This window comes from Chroicocephalus ridibundus, chromosome 3 (assembly GCF_963924245.1).
Source record: "Chroicocephalus ridibundus chromosome 3, bChrRid1.1, whole genome shotgun sequence".
In the NCBI taxonomy this organism is placed as follows: Eukaryota; Metazoa; Chordata; class Aves; order Charadriiformes; family Laridae; genus Chroicocephalus; species Chroicocephalus ridibundus.
The window spans coordinates 52480110-52499303 of NC_086286.1; the positions used below are offsets into that span (position 1 = coordinate 52480110).

General features: G+C 37.6%; 1 protein-coding gene across 4 annotated transcripts in view; it reads left to right on the top strand.

The window, feature by feature from the left end:
- PDE10A (phosphodiesterase 10A) overlaps positions 1–19194 on the top strand; it is a 393767-nt gene that overhangs the window by 257683 nt on the left and 116890 nt on the right. The gene's annotated exons all lie outside the window — the stretch shown is intronic.

Below are 19194 nucleotides of genomic sequence, written 5' to 3' on the forward strand. Positions count from 1 at the left end.
GGTGAAATGAGTGCTGTAGCAGACGTAATAGTAGTATGTATCTTTTGATGCTTTTCTTTTGCTGTTCTATCTGATTGGATAGGAAGAAGACTTTCACTTTTAATGTTCCGACAAAAGTGCCACTATTCTGCTGAGTTTCTGAGTATTCAAAACAGTCAGAGCCAGATTTCAGTATACTGAATTCAACTGTTTAGCTGCTTCCTGATGCTCCCTAAGGCGAGCCATGTGTGTGTCTACTGCCTCATCTCAAATCAAAAGTTCTCTGAAATGGGGACTCTCTACAGCTACCAACTTGTTGCTGCAATCCACAGTAAAAGTTTCTGTTATGCTACTGTGAGTGAACGTATTTCTGATTGTTCTTTCACTTGCCATGATTTAATCATCACACTGGCCCACAATATTCCAATTTCTATTACTTTTTTCCTTAAATGACCAGACGGGTACATGTCACGCATATGTACTACCTTCTAACCATAGTTGTAATGTTTCAGTTAATATTTTTGCTTAATAGTGGAAATGAAATAAGCTTTATGCATTTCTTATAATAGATTAGGCAGATAAATCTATAAAACTATCAAATACTATATTAGCTTGACAAGCATAACTATGTATCCTTAGTAATAGGGGAAAGTTAACACTTCGGTAGATTTCATGAACGTGATTAAAGCCCCACCAAGGGAATAGTTATTCTAGTGTGTGTGTGGAATGGTTGCACACTAGATGTTTGAATAGTAACTTTCTGAAATAGTGGCCTCCTGCTGTCAAAAGTCTGAATTTCTCTTTTTTAGGGGTGTATGCGGAGGGCAGTGAAAGGGAGCACTAGGACCTGCTGAACAAACCAGTAACATTTTATCTCTGGATATGCAATGTTTATGATTGTAAGTGCAGAATATTTTACCAGCATGGGCATCCAAAACGGGACTGGGGGGAGCCCCAGCTGCCAGCAGAGTGCTGCGGTCCTTGTGCTGCAATGTTGCTGCTTATTCTGCTCCTGGCTCTGTCACTTCTCAATGTCTGGAACGACTGTGACCTACTTCAAAAATTTACCTCTTTCCTTCGCCTGTCTTCAACTAGAGCTCCTCACTGTGTGCTGGTTAAGGCAGTTTGCAGGGATTTAAGAGTCACTGGTTTTTAAACAGCTTTGGCTGAGGAGGGCAAGGATACTACACATCCTACCTTCTCTGCAGGTGTGCCTGCTATTGGGCTGTTATATCAAGAGGTGGTTTTGATTGTTCCTATTGATCCATAGTTTCAGACTCTCGGATGTTTAGGCATCCCTTTGCAACCCTCAGGTCAGAGAAGCAGTGACAGTGTTCCCTGAGATTTTTCATGTTGTGTTTCTTTGATTTAGAGGAAACTAAGATATGTCAGAAGATGTGGTAGACTCATACCCTGAGCATGAAGGAGAGCAACGCTCAAACATGTTTTTTCTCAATACTAGAGAAGAAAATGTTTTTCTCAGTTCGGGTAACAGGAGAAATGCCTGTTTCATTTATATGTGTTCCTACATACATCTCAAGGAATCTCTTAGTAGTCAACCTGTCGCCAAGGATTTTCATGTGTTTGTGTTTTTTGTTTTTTGTTTTTTTTTTTAAAACGGAGATGACCACAAAACAGAAACCCAGTAAGTTGCTATGTTGTACTTACGATAACTTGAAATAATATAACATTGGCCATTAGTCTGCTAATTTATCTTTTAAATTCAGAGACATGCCACACCACATCAGGGGAAAGCAGGTTGTCACACTGATGGCTTAGGTTTACAGCTTTGCTTAGTTAAAATTTGCTATTTTCTTACGGGGATTAATTACAATTTCAGCTGATTTTTTTTTTTTCTTCACACTTTGTAGAAAATTTGTGCTATATGTACATTTTTATGAACATTTTGGACATAAGTTATTTGGGATAAAGAAAATGCTGGTGAATACAGTAGATTTCCAAAGAAGACATTTTAAGTTCATATTATCATCTACCATAAAGAACCAACAAAAACAAACCAAAAAACCAACCCACCCCCAACCCCAGACATTTCATTCTCCTTTCATGATAGTTTTAAGTTTGGGAAGTATCCACCACATGTCCTGTTGCTGACAAAAAGGCTGATACTCTTTGTCAAAACCCTTTAAATTCTAAATGGATTTCACATTAACTGGAGAGCTCAAAAAAAAAATGCTAATTTTCTTAAACACTGTTACAAAAAATTACCCTGTGTTTTCTACTTTTATACTTAATTGAAAAAATGAAGCAACTAAGGACTAATTTTACCTAGCAGCTGCTTGACTATGTGGAAAATGATTTTTTTTCTTTAAATTTGTTATTCAAGATAATTTTTCTTTTCATCAATAAAACCCACTCATTTTTCATGTCTTACATGGGTTAATATTTAGGACTTATTTTTCAGCAAAAGTACTTCTTTTGGGCAAGTTTTTTTTTTTTTTATGTTACACTGTTCCTTTGCTGAAGAAAAACTGCAAATGCTAATCTACACGTAACTGCTAATAAACCTTTCAGTGAACAGGGAAACATGGATTGAGTTTTAAACTCTTTATTTTTAAATGATGGGTTTTACTAACAGGTTGAGTAAAGTTTTAAAAGTTCATAATTAAATACATAAGTGCTCAGCGAGGACTGGCTATGCACAAAACAGTTCTTGAATTACAGTTTTGATTACAGTGTGTCTGTGTCTCTTGGGTGGCATCTTCAGCTTGACTAGGTAGCCTGCTTATGTTGAAAAACACTGCTTGATTTCAGCGTATTTTTTCTTTGTCTTACTCTTAAGGAAGCTTAGTTGTGGGGTTTTTTTTTGTCTCTATGAGACCATGCTGCTTGTAATATTTTTTTCCTTTATGGTTTGCCAAGTAAATTGATTAGTAAGGTTCAGATCATTCCAGTGCTTCCAGTAAGGAAAAGTTAAAGAAACAAGCACGTGTCTGCATATTGCATAATAGAGGGATTTTGAGTGGCACGAGACGTGGGCTCTCAACCTCTCACTTGTAGGTTCTGGAAAATGCAGCATTGTTGACAAAATAGAAACATGTTAGTTCTATTAGAAACATTGTGAGTTAATAGTTCATTTTGCATTTTTCAGATTTCTAAATAAAATAATGTAAATATTTAGTATATGATTTTGATGTGACTGGAGGCATTTGTTACGTTGTATAAAATGAAAAACAAACAAAAAAGCCCCCAATTTTTATTCTTCTGTAAATGGCCAAAAGTTGAGTTTTTTTAATACTGATTACGAATGAAATGAAATTTCAGGATGCTGGAATATTTATGTTTCTTGGGAAATTCTACTTCCAGCTACTTCTAAGAAGCTAATTGATTAGATTTGGATCATTTTAATAAGTATTTTGTGTGTATGGAAAAACCTGATACTAATACCTTTCTTGACAGAGAGGAGAAGAACTTTAGCTGTTAGGAGGCACTGAGTCCAGTACTAAAAATTCATATTAGGTACTTCCAAAATTCAGATTCAGTACCTCCAAAGGCACAACTTTGTTGTGCAGCTTCACAATAAAATACAAAATCTCTATTCAGTTGTCTTGCTATCTATCAGAACTCTTAGGGTCATCAGAAAAATGCTGAGAATCACAACATTTTAATTTTTTTTTTTCCCCTAAGTGGAGTTTGATTTAAGGTAATGCAAAGATAGGATGCCATCAGGTAGGATGTCCTCACTATTCTCTTCACTCCCAGGGAAGCTGTCTGCTGAAATCAAACTTTTTTGATGTATCAGTTTTCAGAAGGATGGGTATTCCATGCAGTTTGCCTCTCAATTGCTCAAAAGCTTGCAAAGATACAAAAAAGGTATCAGGAATATGCAGTTGGGGGTGGCAGATGAAGCAGCACCCTCCTTTTAGTGGTAATCTGCTGTTGGGTGAGTTCTAAGTGATCATAGGAAAAGCTATGAGCAGAAGAGTTTAGAAATCTGTATCAAAGAGAAGCTTCTTTTTGCCTGCAGACCTTCTGAAAAGTAAAACCCAACCTCCCCCTGCCCCACGATTTCATAAAGAAGAAAGTAATGGAATTGTCTTTCCAGGGAAGCAAATAAGGAGGTAGAGGGACAATAGCTTTCATCAATTCCAGTTTTAGGCTAGCTAGATGGTCCTTGGTAAAACAGCATTCTCGAAAGAGCTTAAAGATACTAATCATTGACCGAGACTTGCAAGCCTTGCTCTCACGCTTGTAAATGACCCTTTTAAATCAGGGGATTGTAGAGACATTTGCATTGACTTGTTCTTGTGCTGCAGGTGTCTGGAGATTTTGTTTCCAAGGCTGTTAAGCAATTCCTTGCGCAGTTTCCATCAGTTTTGTAAAATTCGTATTTCTTATGTTTATAAAAGAGGGATCATATACTGTATCTTTAAATCAGATTTTCAAGGTTAGGAGACCTCTCCTTTTGTCAAAAAATAGTTGTTCAAAGGAGCTTCATAGAGTAGACTACATAGAATAAAATAGCTTGCTATTATAACTGTTGACATGGAAACAATGTGCAATAGGTAAGACAGTGTTGTACAATGAGCAAATGATCAGAAAACCTTTTTTTTCCCCTCTGCATCTGCTTTTTTTTTTTTGTTGGTTCAGAAGGGCTGAACAGCTCAAGTTTTGCGTGGAGGAGACATCTAGTAATCTTTGGCATTTTTTGTAAAACAATAGATTCATACTTTGTCAAATCAGTTGTGGTGTTACTTGTTTATTGTATCTAAAAAGTGTGTTAGCTGATCTCTTTTCTGTATGTTTTATACTTAAAGTGTAGCTACATGGCCTCTCAGTTGGCATGCTTTTATTCTCCTGTGTTTTAGGCTGTAATTTGCAATCATTGTAAACCAGGGGAGATGGACAATGTTTCTGTAAGAAAACATCCTGCCTTCCCTCCACCCTGGCTGCTTATTCCCGCTCTCGTACTGCCCGCTCTTTGCTACAACATAAAGGTTCACACAGGTAGACAGGATAACTTGATTGTGGCAAAAGCTGTTACTTTGGGGGTTTGGGTGGTTTGGTTTTTTTCCCCCTAGTTAATTTTGAACTTGTTTCCGTGTGTATTCCTCATTCCAGTTCTGTGTGGTGCCTACCCACACAGAGGCTGCATTCCCTTACCTCCTGAATACAGTCTTTGTACTCTCTCCGACCTGTGTTTGTCCTCATGCCCCTCAAGTTTGCTTCTATCTTCTCTTTGTCCTTTCTCCCAGCTTTACTCTGCCCATTAATCCATGATGAAAGAGTGGTCACGGATGGAGCCCTGTGACCTTTTCCTGATGATAATATACCCAGTATTTCTTGAGCCTGCCTATCACAAAAGAAGACAACTGTGCCTAAAACCTTTGAGACGATGCATTTTTCATTAGCCGTTTGCTTGCCTCTCTCCATTCCTTTCACTGCTCTCTGCCCCCTCCCCCCCAATTAAAAATACATACAGATTAAGATTTCCTCAGCTGCTGTCATGCTAAGCACACTCAACTTCCTTGTGAAAATATTTTGTGTTTACTGACCTCAGTATGCTTGGATATCTTGCAATGAAGTTACAGTATGTGTGTCACTGTCATTTGAACATAAGCGTTACAGGATTGCTTGTTTACTGGAAAGACGTGCCAGGGGACTCAGATGAGTTTGACTGCCAGGTATATTCGTTACCTTGTGAAGTAACATGAACAAAGCGCCAGCACTATTACGTCCCCAAAACTGCTGTTCACAAAATTACTAAGCCATTACTCTGTAAAATAATGCGACAGGGGTACTAAAGGAGAAAGAGTAATGTACTGTCATTTATGACTGTTTTTTGTCATTGATACCATATCCTTGAGAGACCTCCTGGTGCCGTTTTTCTTGCAGTACAACATGGAGTCCCTTTTTTTTTATCTTGGGCCCACTGGGTTTTTCTCCAGATCTTTCATGTCACTGTCAGTTAAATTGAATAGTATTAAAATTTATGTTCTCCAGCCTACAGAAGTTGCAGTCTTGGAGGCTTTCCCAGAGTGAATCTGAAGGAGTTTAAAAATGTTGAAAGCTACCTATTTGTTCAGTCTCTTTATTTTGTCTGATTTGAAATTTTTGAAGTTCTTCTGTTTGCTTCTCCTTTGGAGATTTTATGATACAGCATTTAGCTGGCTACTTTTGGCAGTGGATCAGTCTGTTCATGTGCTATCAATGTGATTTTTAGGTATGTTTTTAGAATTTTTGTTTTGTCTTTATATGGTATTGTAATGGGCCTATTACAGTCTCATGAGAACTGTTTATTGGTTGGTCCGTGTGCTGGACAGAAATTGGAATCTCAGCCCCCAGGACTGGAACACACTAAAGTGAAAATTTATGACCAGCTCTGTGGAAATGTGCCTTAATTTCCTGTATTAGAGTGTCTGTCTTAAGTGGACATCTTTATAGTTCTAAATTGTTTTCTGAATGTAGCCAATGGTCAGGTTCAAGTAGGCGTTAGATAAAATCAGGTTATTACAAAGCTGAATTACTTTGAAAGATGAAGCGATTTTACTAGAACTTTTTTTTCCTCATTGAGTACTTTATAATTCTTGCCTGTGAAAGGTTTTTATATGACTCATTATAGTAAAGGCACAATGCGGAACATGCATCCTGTGAATGTGGGAATGTAGATTGAAATGGTTTTTTTTAAGGTGTTTCCTGAGTCCTAGACAAATTCTCAGTTTCAATCTCTCCTGTTTTCCTTTTCCTTTTCAGTTCTGCTATTTCCAACTCTTCTTCTTCCCCTCCCACCTTTTTCTTCTAAGGATGCTTTTTGGAGGTGAACACATGTTAGTGAGCTACACTGTCTCCAAAACAAACAAAAGAGGGTGGGGAGATGATGAGAGGGAGGAGGACAGGGAAAAGATGCAGCTGCTCAGTTTTAATTTTTGAAACTAGCCTTGAATTCTGTGGCATTTGCTTAAGCTTTATAATAAAAACAAGGGCCCGACTGAAACACTGCATCTTTGTTTTACTGTGGTTGCCAACAAGAAAATGTTAAAATAGTAACAAATATATTATTTGAATTCTCGTCTAACATAGTATTGATGGAAGATGTTTTGCCAGATGAGATTGCGTGAGTAGAGGGTTGCCACGCCAGTGAAAGCTTGTGGAAAAGCAGCCGACCTCATAGGTTGTTTTTCATTTTATTGTGCCAACGTCCAAGTCAGTAGAAGGCATTCCCATTTATTTCACCTGCTAGGAACTAGGAATCCCTATAACATTGGGTCCTGTAATTCCTTTCTATTGAACCTGCACAAGCAGTGTGCTTTGCCGCACAGCAAAGGTGGCCAACAGCATCCTGGGCTACATTAGGAAGAGTGTTGCCAGCAGGTTGAGAGGGGTGATCCTGCCCCTCTACCCAGCCCTGGTGAGACGCTTCTGGACTGTTGGGTCCAGTTCTGTGCCCCTCAGTACAAGAGAGACACGGGCATATCAGAGTGAGTCCGGTGAAGGGCCATAAAGATGATTGGGTCTGGGATTGTTCAACCTGGAGAAAAGAAGACTCGGGGATCTTATCCGTGTGTATAAAAATACCTTATGGCAGGAAAGTAAAATAGACCAAGCCTTGGCAGTGCCCAGCAACGGGACAAAAGGTAATGGGCACAAACTGAAACAAGGGAATTTCCACCTGAACACGGGAAAACACTTTTTCCGCTGTGGGGGTGATTGAACAGGAGAGGCTGCCCAGAGAGGGTGTGGAGTCTCCGTCCTTGGGGGTACTTAAAAGCTGATGGGATGGCAGCCTGAGCAACTTGCTGTAGCTGACCCTGCTTGAGCAGGGGGTGGATTAGGCGATCTCTAGGGGTGCCTGCCTGCTTCAGTGAATCTGCGATTCTTGTGTGCCTCTTATTTGGTATTTAACTGAAATACCAGGCGATGTCAGATACCAGTGAACAAGCTGTATGTTCTCACATATTTTTCTGAATGGTAACATTAATGAAATAATATTATTAACACTATTAGGGAAAAACTTGTGGTTGGGGAACAAAGCTTGAAACAATGTGTGGAATGAAACGTGTTTGGGGCTTTGTTGCACAACCCTTCACATGTTAGTGAGCCCTTACCCACGTAAGTAGGCTCATTGACGTCAATAGGACTACTCCTATAAGTGTTCACCAGTGCAAGTAAGGGTTGCACAATGTGTCCTTGTCTGTAACGTACAAGCGTATGTAACACAGTATTTAATTATCACTTCAAACCTCTTTTACTTCAGTGGCATATCTCAAATTATACTGCTTTTCCTAGGCCATATTTTACTGACATGGAGATATCATTACATCCATCACCATAAAATTAAGCAGAGATAGCATCTCTGAAAAATCATCTTCCTATCTCTTCATTTATACAGCTGAAAAAAAGGGGTGTCAGGAAAAGAAAACAATTCTCTTCCTTTATTGTGTTTTAAATAAATTGGAGCTTCTGACTTTTTTCTGACAGTTTGATGGAGTCAGTGCTTTACTTTCAGTGCTTAATTAGTCTGAAGGTAGGCTTTCTTTTACCCACATGAGAATTAAATAGATTCTTTTTTTTTATTTTAAATGTCAGTCAAAGTTTAATTTTGTATAAAGAGGCATCTTGTATCTATATTTTACAGTACTAGCACGGGTAAGGTAAAAAAGTGGTTTCCAAGATTAATTATGTGGTACTAACATTTCTTGTTTCAACTTTATTGCTAAAACATCTGCTGTAGCGCTTTTGGTGGGGTTGAGGGAAGGTGATTTTGTACTCTGTAAGATTCAAGTGATAAAGCCAGAATATCCGTCAAAAAACCTGCTTTTTTGAGACTTTTGGAAGCTTTTATTTTTTAAAACTTCTTTTCTAGTTGCAAGTATTGAAATATGGTCAAAGTCCTTGAGTTAGGTTGGAGACCTCTGAAACTACTGTAAGATAGTGCATATGAATACTTGGAGTTAAATCTCTGAAATGCTGTAAGAATACAGTGTTATAATTTAGAAAAGCAAGCCTATACTCACTCAGACTAGTGGTAACTTTACAAAGAGATGATCTCTAATGCTGAACACTCTTTTAAGCTAATAATTAAAATATGAAAAAAACCTTAATTGCTGGAAGCTGAAATAAGAACAGTTGATACTGGAATTAGTGTGATGGTTTTTTTTCTTCTTCTTTTCTTTTTTTTTTTTTTTTTTAAATAGCTACACCCATTTACTACCCGTTAGTAACCTGAAGAGATAAACTGGGAAACATGCTAAACTATTCTACAGCTTGAGTCTTTTATTTAAACTCGTGTGTCTTTTTTTTTTTTTTTAAAGATAAGCACTAGTTCAGCCTTCAGTTTATTAGGCTTAATGTACCAGCTAGCAGGTGACACTCTTTGTCTTAATCAGTCAGTCAGGATCTTGACAGTAGTTTCTATCTGTCCTAAAACAAATGAAACCATAAACATCATGGCTGAGCTTTAGATCAGGTAAGAACAGCACCTTGCAGCCTGCTCCTCGCATCCCCTCTGGAGTTTTCCATTCATATACTTAGCAGGCTTGTGCAAAGTGCAGTTACAGAATCTAAAAAATATGTAATTTAAACTAACAAAGGAGTATTTTTCTATACGTTTTGTTTTAGCCATGATGTCCAGAAACATATTGGACTAGCATGGTTTGTTTTTGAAGAGCTTGCTTCCCGTGAACCAAATCAGACCTTGCCAGATGCAGTTGTGTGAGGTTTCTTCTTAATAGAGCGTTTTAGTAAAGATTTCTCTGGGGTTTGTACCTTCCCATTTTGTAAAGGATGTTGACTGTATTTTTCTTTAACCCTCCTAAGACTGTAAGGTTGGAGGAGATTAAAAAAAAAAAGACAAATCCTTACCTGTGGTGCTACAGATAAGGTCCTAGTACTACCATAGCAGAGAATACTCAGGTGTCTGGTCCTGTTGGTAAGTAGTGTGTTATTGGACTATGTGTAGTTGTTATTTAAGAAGAGTCCTGTGCCCTAGGAAACTGCCTTAACACGTCTACTAATGTAAGTGTTAAGGTGAAGTGGGATGCTCCTTTCAAAAGGAAGAACATTCTCTGTGTCCTACTTAGTAAAATAACAGTGAGACTTGGCACGGGCATGTAGTACCCTTCAAAGGAGGTTTCATCATACTGTATCTTGTTTAGAATAAGTTAAGTAGCATTTTAGGGAGCAGCACTGTACATTTATATTGGTAAGCAGACTATAAAGGATTTACAAAACTTTATTCGTGGGAGTTCCTTTGAAAAAAAACAGCCGTAAAACTTTGGTAATAAAGACAATGGGACTATTCTTGAGCCAGAAGAGTTTACTCGAATAGGGAGCTACTCAGGGATCAGGTGTCAGGTGGGAGGAAGACATTACATCATCCAGAAGGTATTATCAGAGAACTCATAAATCAAGAACTTTGTCCCAACACCTGTTTCCAATGGAAGAGTTAAGGCATTCTTACCTTGTTTAATTGTTAGATTTTAAGTAGTTTAATTTACAGTTGTCTGTGATCTTCCCAGGGATTAGGTATGTGCAAGTCCTGAGTGACTTGCACATTTTTCATAATGAATTACAAATGAACTGTATTTTGGTACTTGCCACTGTTAAATTGAGCATTACTGGTCAGGTATATTTTGGGCAGGTAACAAGGTACCCCAGCTGTGTGTCTGCACAAGAGAATAAAAAAGAGCAAATAATTTTAAGTCATACTGAGATGTTCCTTATATGTTTACAAATATGTTTTTGCATGCTTTAGTGTGATGTATTATTTTTAAGTATGGTGATAATTATTTTTATCAGTAACCTTAAGATCATACATATTAATTTGATTACAATTTCCAACTCCTAAAGCATTTCTGTATTCCTTTGGTTAGTTTTTTGCTGGGTGTTAATTAAATCCCCAAATTTGATCCCATCATGCACCTGGAAGGAGAGTAAAGCTTGTTACAGACCCCTCAGAGTTACTTCAAAGTGCTAATTAGAACTGGAGAGAAGCTACTCTTAAAGCAGGAAAGTAACATTCAGAGTTTTAAAAAGCCCCATACATGAAATAATGGATGGTATTACAGCATAACACTGTACATGCTGTGTGGGATTATGCCATTCAGACAATTTGAAGTGTGTATTGATATCCTATGAAAATGATTATTCAAATTAGGAGCACTCATTCACCCCATTAAACGTATGTATAATTCCTATGGAAGTGTTAACAGGCCTTTTACCTCTAGTTAATGAAAACCGCTTTCATAAACACTCTTAGGTGGCTTTTTGCTTTAATGCTGAAACAGTGCTCAAAGCTGACAGTACTGTACAGTTCTTGAGTGCTGCATTTTGGAAGCCGTAAGCAGCTGAGTATCTATAGATGTCTAGGGCTCAAGTTTGCAGGATGCTGATAATACCAGAAAAACCACTGTGGAAGTTGGTGGAAACTAAAGGCATTTATGTCCACGTGTTGCTCAGCATCTGGCACATTCAGATACAAAAATACAACCATGTCTCTTTAATTAGGAATAAGGGATTTGAATTACAGGACACAGGATGAGGTGGTTATTGGTATTCATTCTGTGTAAATGCATTTCAGATCTGTTTGGCCGAGCTGGTCTTTATTTTCTCTCTCTAAAACTTAGACAGCACTGCTGGTATCCTGGCGGAAATGTTGCATCATGTGCTGCTGGCTGCTGTAGCCACTGCACGAGTGACTGCACTTGATTGTAGGTGAAACTGCGATCTTAATGTATACAGAGCTTGTAGTTTTATGCATTGCCTGGAGACTGGCAAAATTAAGCATTTATCTTGATATGAAGATTTGTGAAACCAACGTAAGCCGTTTGTAAATACTAAAATTGACACTGTAGTCTTTTTTTGTGTACCGCTTTTTTTTTTTTCACTGCTAATACTGTGAACACCAGAGCTGTGTATAGCTTTTCTTTAGCAATGCAGGTGGGACTTGGAGGCAGAGGGACAAAAAAAGTGAATGGAGCTGCTCACAGATGAGTTTGTGAATTAATTCTTCAAGAAAAGAAAAACGAAGAAGAGGTTTGACCGTTCTGATTGCTTCTCGTTAGTGATTATACTTTTTGCCAGACCAGTAATGTCAGGTTTCACAGAGTTTGGGCACTTGGTTGCATTACATTCCTGTATACTTAAATGGATTAAGATAAAAAATCTGACTTGAAAAGGATATTCCAAAAACTGACTGTGCCTGTGGTTTTGAATCCTGATGCTTTGAACAAAGAAGGGATTGATTTAATGGGATTAATGCTTAATCCAAATGAAGCAATGTACACACATGCCTTGAATGCTTTTGAGAATAACTACAAATATCATTTATAAGGTTCTGTAGAAAGATACAGAGAGGTGATCTGTGTAAGAAAGAGGTGGGGAAAGCTTTAAATAAAGGAGAACACAGGCAAAGTTGTCTTCAAATTAGCTCATCTGGATTACCTTCAGATACTTTTAAAGCTTCTTTTTTGTACAAGTATATTTATTTTCAAGTGCTGATTCTGGGGAAGTGTTACACATATCTCTCCATCATTTTGACATTCCAGATGAGAAGATGTATTTTAATATTATACATGCTTTTTGCTTCCATTTCAGGTAAGGTTGTTTTTTGTTTCAGATAAGATATTATCTGGAAAGTGTTTATCTTCATGATTTTTTTTTTTTCCTTGGCTTGCAGATTTTCTATGTGGCACAATATATTGTTATATACTTGGACAAATTATGACTTTGCCTATATTTGTTGTGACTCCATGACCCCTCTAATTTCAGGGAGGAATTGTTTATTAAACCAAACAAGACAATTTGTGGGATTTTTTTTTTTTAGTTGGTTTATTTTTAGAAAAAAAACAACACTATTTTTTTCTTTCTTAAATGTTAACAGCTGCAACATTTACAACATTTATAGTTATTTCCTTTAATCTTTATTAATAAAAGCTTTTTGGGTACATAAAATCAATATGACTTCTTATATTGACCCATGTATATCCTCACAATGTGTTTTCACAAGGTTGGATCTGTCTAACTGGGCGAAAGGTACCTCATATGTGTCAAACACTGTTGCAAGAGTTTGAGGAAAGCAATGACTGCGGTTTTCAGACTGTAGCTGTTCTAGAATAAAATGCTGAGCCTCAACAAGTACTAGGCTGGCTCATCAATTTTTATCCATTCTCCTCTGCCTCTCTACGCGCCCCACAGCCTAGGAACCAGAAACTTTAGGTGAAAACTAAAATTCTTGCCTAATCATGAGATTTGATTAAACTCGTGCTTTTAGAAAAAAGACCAAATATCGCAAAACTAATGAAAAAATTGCAAGAATTGCTAATGATGTGACTGACTCATGTTGCTAAATGGAGCAGATTTTTAAACATAGCTCGAGGCTTCAATTCTTTCAGCTCATTCACAGTCCGTTCTGCTTTATACTGAGCTCAGTGAAGCTATTCTCAGAGGAGAGCGCAGTATGACATGGATTAAGAGTCAGAGAGCAGAGCCATTAATCGATTCAGGACTACACAGGTTATCTAATATCTAAGAAATGTTTTAAATATTTTAGTCGGCATAGAAAGCTGAAAGCAAAAATACAATTTTCAAGTGATTTTTTTTTTAATTTTTTTTTTTTATATTTAAAGGAAGGCTGTTGGAGGCTGGCTTGAAGGCCAGGAGTAATTACTGATAATTGATGTTTGAAGCAAGTCTTGTTTCTTAGTTTATTTTTGAATCCAGCTATGCTATATCTGGGATAATAAACAAACAGTGCGAAGGAGCATTTTTATGTGCTGACTTTTTTGGCAGTCTACACTGTTAAATTGTTAAAATGGTTCTTGGCAATGCATTGGGCAAAGCCAGCTAGTCGTGCCCCAGACAAGTCCTGGGCGTTGCTCTGGAGTAAGGTGAGGCCAGTGATAGTTCCCAGCAGGCAATCAGCATGTATTCCCGTTCTGGTTTTCCGTCATCTTCATCATCGGAGGCCAAGAGAGCTTAATAGTAAGAATGGAAGAAGTTATAAGCCGCTTGGTTTCAGGTCAGTGAACAGCCCTAGACATATTCAGTTTACTGGTGTAGACAAACATGTAACATTGCCTTGCAGTACCATTACAATTTAAACCAGTAAAGAGAATTTCTAAGATGCTGAGTTTAATGTACTTTGTCACATCTGCTCAAAAAGCAGTTTCTCTCTTAAGATATAAGTAGTAGTGTGTTATACTTTTTTTGTTTAAAAAGTGTTGATATCCAGTTATTTTCCAAAGAGTATTTTGCAGGCATTTTAGAGCAACATATAAGACTGTGACAGTCTTTACAGTTTCTGTCTCTGCTAAACCCCAACACAGACATTATGGGGATTGTGGTAATCAACAGGGTGAATATGAACACATTTATTACATGAAACTTCCTATTCTATAAGTTCTGTCCACTTTTATGCTTTATTCTTTATTGGTCATTCAAACATACATTTCATTTGGCAACTCACTTGAGGCTTCTTGAGAAGTATTTGTGCCAGTGCCTGTAAAATGATCTGCTTACCTAGCATGCCCAGCTGCAATGAAAATTCCCTAATTTTCCCTCATTTTAATTAGTGTTTTATTTAGCATTACGGATTTTCTTTCTGATTTAGGAAGATCTTGGTTTACTTACACTGAACAGTGGGAGATTGCTCCATGAATTCAGTTGATCTTTTTTAGGCTTCTGCCTGATGTTATCACTAATGAAGTGCTGGAGTTGTTGAAATTAAAGATTTTACCGGTAGGTGAAAAAGGGAATCCAGACTTGAGCAGGTCAGGCAATCACTAAATCAAGCAGCCTGCAATACTCGCACTGGCTTTGTATGAGACACAGATATACAGGTATATTGGAAGGTGGTGGTGCTGGGATTTTTGTTTTCACTTGGCTTTTAGTATAAGTACTAACAAAAACAGACAAAGTCCTAGTTACGCTTTCAAAGCCCGAATGATCTGGTCCTGGTACATGGTTGAAATAAATAAAAAGAAGCGATAGTTTTTTGTGGTGGTTCAGAATCTACGCGAATAACTATTCCTCTTTAAATAGCTCTACTAAACTTGCTAAATTAGCTTCAGATAAAGGTTTCTTTATTCTTTTCCTTTAGTGAAACGAAGTCTGTTTTTTAAGTATTAATCATGGGACCACTGGAAAGATAGCTATTTGTTGAACCAAACTATCAAAAAAGTTTGGCTTTCTACTTTATGTTGAAATTACTGGACTGTGATATTTGGTAGCAGTATTTGTATTTTCTATAGTTAGCTTACTAAAGTAAGAAAGGGAAGAATTCCACCCATAAGTCTGTCTTCAACTATTATGTATTTCTGCTGTTAATTTCAGTGAAAAAGAAACTATTTCTCATAGTTTGTGAAGGAAAAAACAACCCCACCCCCAAGCCACTCTTATACATGCTCCATTGAAAGCCAAGGAGTTACTTAAAAAAACCCCACAAACGCCACCACCAAAACAACCATACCCAACCACAAAACACAAAACCAAAATTTTGATAGACTGGTATGAGCTATGACAAATTAGATGAACAGCTCAAGCCTCAGGCATATGCAAAGTGGAAAAACAGGGGTCTTGTTTATTTGGTAGAGTGCCACCAATATATCAGTTTCTAGAAATACTATAAGTAAATACAATTGTTTCTTTTCTGTCATTTGATTCACCCTTCCCATTCCTGATGTCCCAGAATGAATGTCCTGACAGAAGGATCATTAACTCTGGCAGTAAAAAGGCCTTTTGCTGATCAAGGAATTGCCTCTTGGGTGGTGCTGGGGGGACAGGATGTCTTCTGCCCTCTGCTTTGTATGGAGCTTTGCCAATTTTATATCATCCTACCCTATAATAAATGAGATACACAAAACACCCCCCAACTAATAAGGTGAAATACTTGCATAAACCCCAGCATTTATTGAAAAGCTGTATTTTCATTTGCTCTTCAGACAGGAGTGGCCAAGAAGTGGAAAAAAATGAAACCAAACCAGCCTTGATTAATGTCTTCCGTGTGTATGAATGAACTTTAAAAAGCAGATTGCATGGCCAAAGAGAACATTTCAAATCGAGATCTACAAAGAGAACCTAAATGGGTGTGCTGGTCAGGAAGTGAGTTGCTGCTGAGCTAGCATAAGCAGTGGGCAGCCTGAGCCGTTTCTTGGCCTACGGTTTGTTCAGAGGGAAATGAAAAAAGGAAGAGCTTATCTGATATGCGTGTGTCCTTTTGCGTGATACTTTTATTATCTTTTTTATTATTTGATCACAAATCCAGAATGAATAGTTAATGCATGCATAAAACAAGGCAAGTTATGTCAGAAAGAGATCAGCACTGAAATGTGTGTTTATCTCTTTCAAAGTTAAGGATACAAGGGAGAAAGGTAGTTTTGGGGGGGGTGTGTGTTTAATTACACAGGATATATGCATGAATCAGGAAGTCAAACTCCAATGCATAAATGGAATGAATGGACAGTCAATTCAAATGCCAGATTCCTCCTTTAATTCCCAGAGGAATTAGGGTTGTTCCAGTCTTTCTGTGCTTTCTGGCAACATGCTAGGCTGTTGGCCAGAGTTCAGCCCTCCTCAGTGATGGTCCTTCGTGATAACTGCCACAGCTCCATCAGAGGACAGACGGGTTCCAGATACAAGAGCAAAGCTTTCTGGGGATGCACGGCAAGAAGCAAAGGGAGCTTTTGTTTGGGCTACTTGTGAGAAAGCGTATAGATCAACACAGTTCTGAATGTGTGCGCTACTACCTTTTCCTTTGTTAGACACTGTTGATGTATATACTTTATGCTTTGTGCAAGAACTGATGAACAAGAATGAGAGAAGTTCTGGCATTGCTGGAGTTGATGGGAAGCTCCCTGTTGTGGAGAGAGCGCTGTGTAAATAGTAGACACAGACTACTGTCTGTACTAGTCTACAGGTCCAATAGTAGTAAGGGGAGAAGAAAGGAGTAGTGAAGAAATATTTCTAATGTGAATGGACATAAAATAATTGTGCACAGCTGCAAAACGCTCTTACATTCAAGCTTCTTTAGAACACTCTTTTGCCTTAATGTGCATAAAACACAAAACATTTAAGTTTCTTTTAAAAGGTTGCTCTCTGTTAATGTTACATTTTCGTAATGTTACATTTGTGTTCATGCTGGGTTTGTTTGTGGTTTTTGTGTGTATGGCTGTAGCATGTAATTTTCAACAAAGTAGACTAACAATTAAGAGGACCAATAAGTCTGCTTTAATCTATGTAGAAAATAGATTTAAATTACTCCTTTTTAACTCTGCAAATGTAATTGTAAATCCTGTTCTACTTGCTCCTATCCACAACTCTGACATAGAAAAAACACATCTGCACAGATACCTTTAGTGGAATAAAGGAGGGTAATTTAAAGATTGTTGTAGGATTTCTTATATCAGCTCCATGAATCACTTTTCCATATAAGGCTAAAGCAGTTTTGACCCTGAGGTTGCTGAAATTGCAGGATATGTGGAATATATATTAAACTCATGACATGTAGACTGAAGTCTTCTTTCAAATTGATGTTTTGTTGAATTTTGATGTGTATGTTACAAAAAAATACATCCTATGAAGGTTGAATCAGGGAAGCATTTCCACTGAAGTCAAGGAGTGCAGACTGCATGTGTAAGAAAGTTAAGGTTATTTTCACTTAAAACACAAATAAAACCTTGTAGAATTTCAGTTGCTAATTTTACAAACTTTTCAGTTCCTAATTTATTACTAAAAGCAAAAATGCTTATTTGCAGACAACCTGTAAGTGGCAGACATTTTGTGACAGACCTTTATCAATAATTTTTCATTCAGGACATAAAAAACAGTTAAATTTTGATGACTTTCTGATGGATAACTCTGATAAATCTTCAAAACACTATAGTCTTTCTGAATGATTCTTCAAACATATTTTCTTTTCAGATTTTATTACTGTGAAATTAGAAAGACTTACTCTTTCAAGGCATCAAGTTTTTTTCAGTTGAGCAAAGGCAGTGGGTTTTCATTTGTTTTCCGTCCACTTTTTGATCATCTCCTGCTCTTACTGATTTAGAAAGAATCTTTTCTTCTTTGCTGATGAAAATCAGGATGCTCACTTAGCTCTCTTGATTCAAATGATCCAGATCTGGAGATTCTTGCCTGTAAGTGAGAGTGTTGTTGTTTGAGATTATGATACCCACCAGGAGCTGCCACCTACATAGATTAAGAGAAAGGGTATTTTAAACCAGGTTTGGACAGGTGCAGGCTGTTGAGGGCTGATGTGGTGGGAATGATATGGTGTAGTCAGTGTGGGGAATGGGGAGAGTGGTGTGTGTGGTCAGTGCTCTGCAGGTGGAAGTTGCTGATTTGTGTTTTGGTATTGCCTCCTGAAGGCTTTCATAGTAAACATTTGTAAGATGTCTTAAAGGTTACAGTCATTGACTAGCATTTAAATTACGCTGTAGCTTTTTTTGGCATATTCTGGTACTGTGCGAAGCATAAAATGGGAAAAATTGATCTTTTATAGCATGAATACTCTCCAAAAGAGGTCAGCATTGTTGGGAGGGGAGTTTCTCTTCTGCTGAGCCTGGTCTGCTTTCTGTGGTGAATTTACAGGTACATTTACGGATGCCCAACACAAGAGGTGAAGACGTGTTTAAAGTCGTTACAGTGCTTGTTACTTCTCTTCCCGTCAGATCTCCTTAAGGCTTTTGTACTGGGGGTGCCTGCTCCCTTTGTGGCAGCCTGGAGCTCATGCCCTGGGGACGGGTGCGCTTCTTTCCTGCCCTCCCTTAGAAAGTCTTGGTACTCTTGGGTTCACATCCCTGCAGCCAGTGGTTTCGTTCGGGAGATTTGCAAAGACTATGATCAAATTGTAATTTTTTGAATTGGGGAATTTATTTATGATTGCGTCAGGTATCTGACATTATGAATTTTGCATCTTTTTCCAAAATGTGTATTGGAGTTTTCTTTTTGTTGCAGATATTGTGAAGGGCTTTTGTCTACAATTACTTTTGTTTTGATAACTGAACTACTAAGGCATTGGAAGCATGCATGTGAAAGTTTATATTTCTAAAGTTACTTAAGTAACTTCAGTATTTAGAAATTGAGCTTGATTTTGGCGTTGCATAATAGTTTTTGTTGCTTTTGCGGCTACTTGCAATGAGAATACTAAATTTGATGCTCTACGAGAAATACCAGTTCACTTTCTTCTGTCTCCTTCCACCCAGTTTCTTTATCAATCTATCATCTTGCATATCTTGGGAATAAGTAATTTTGGACTCA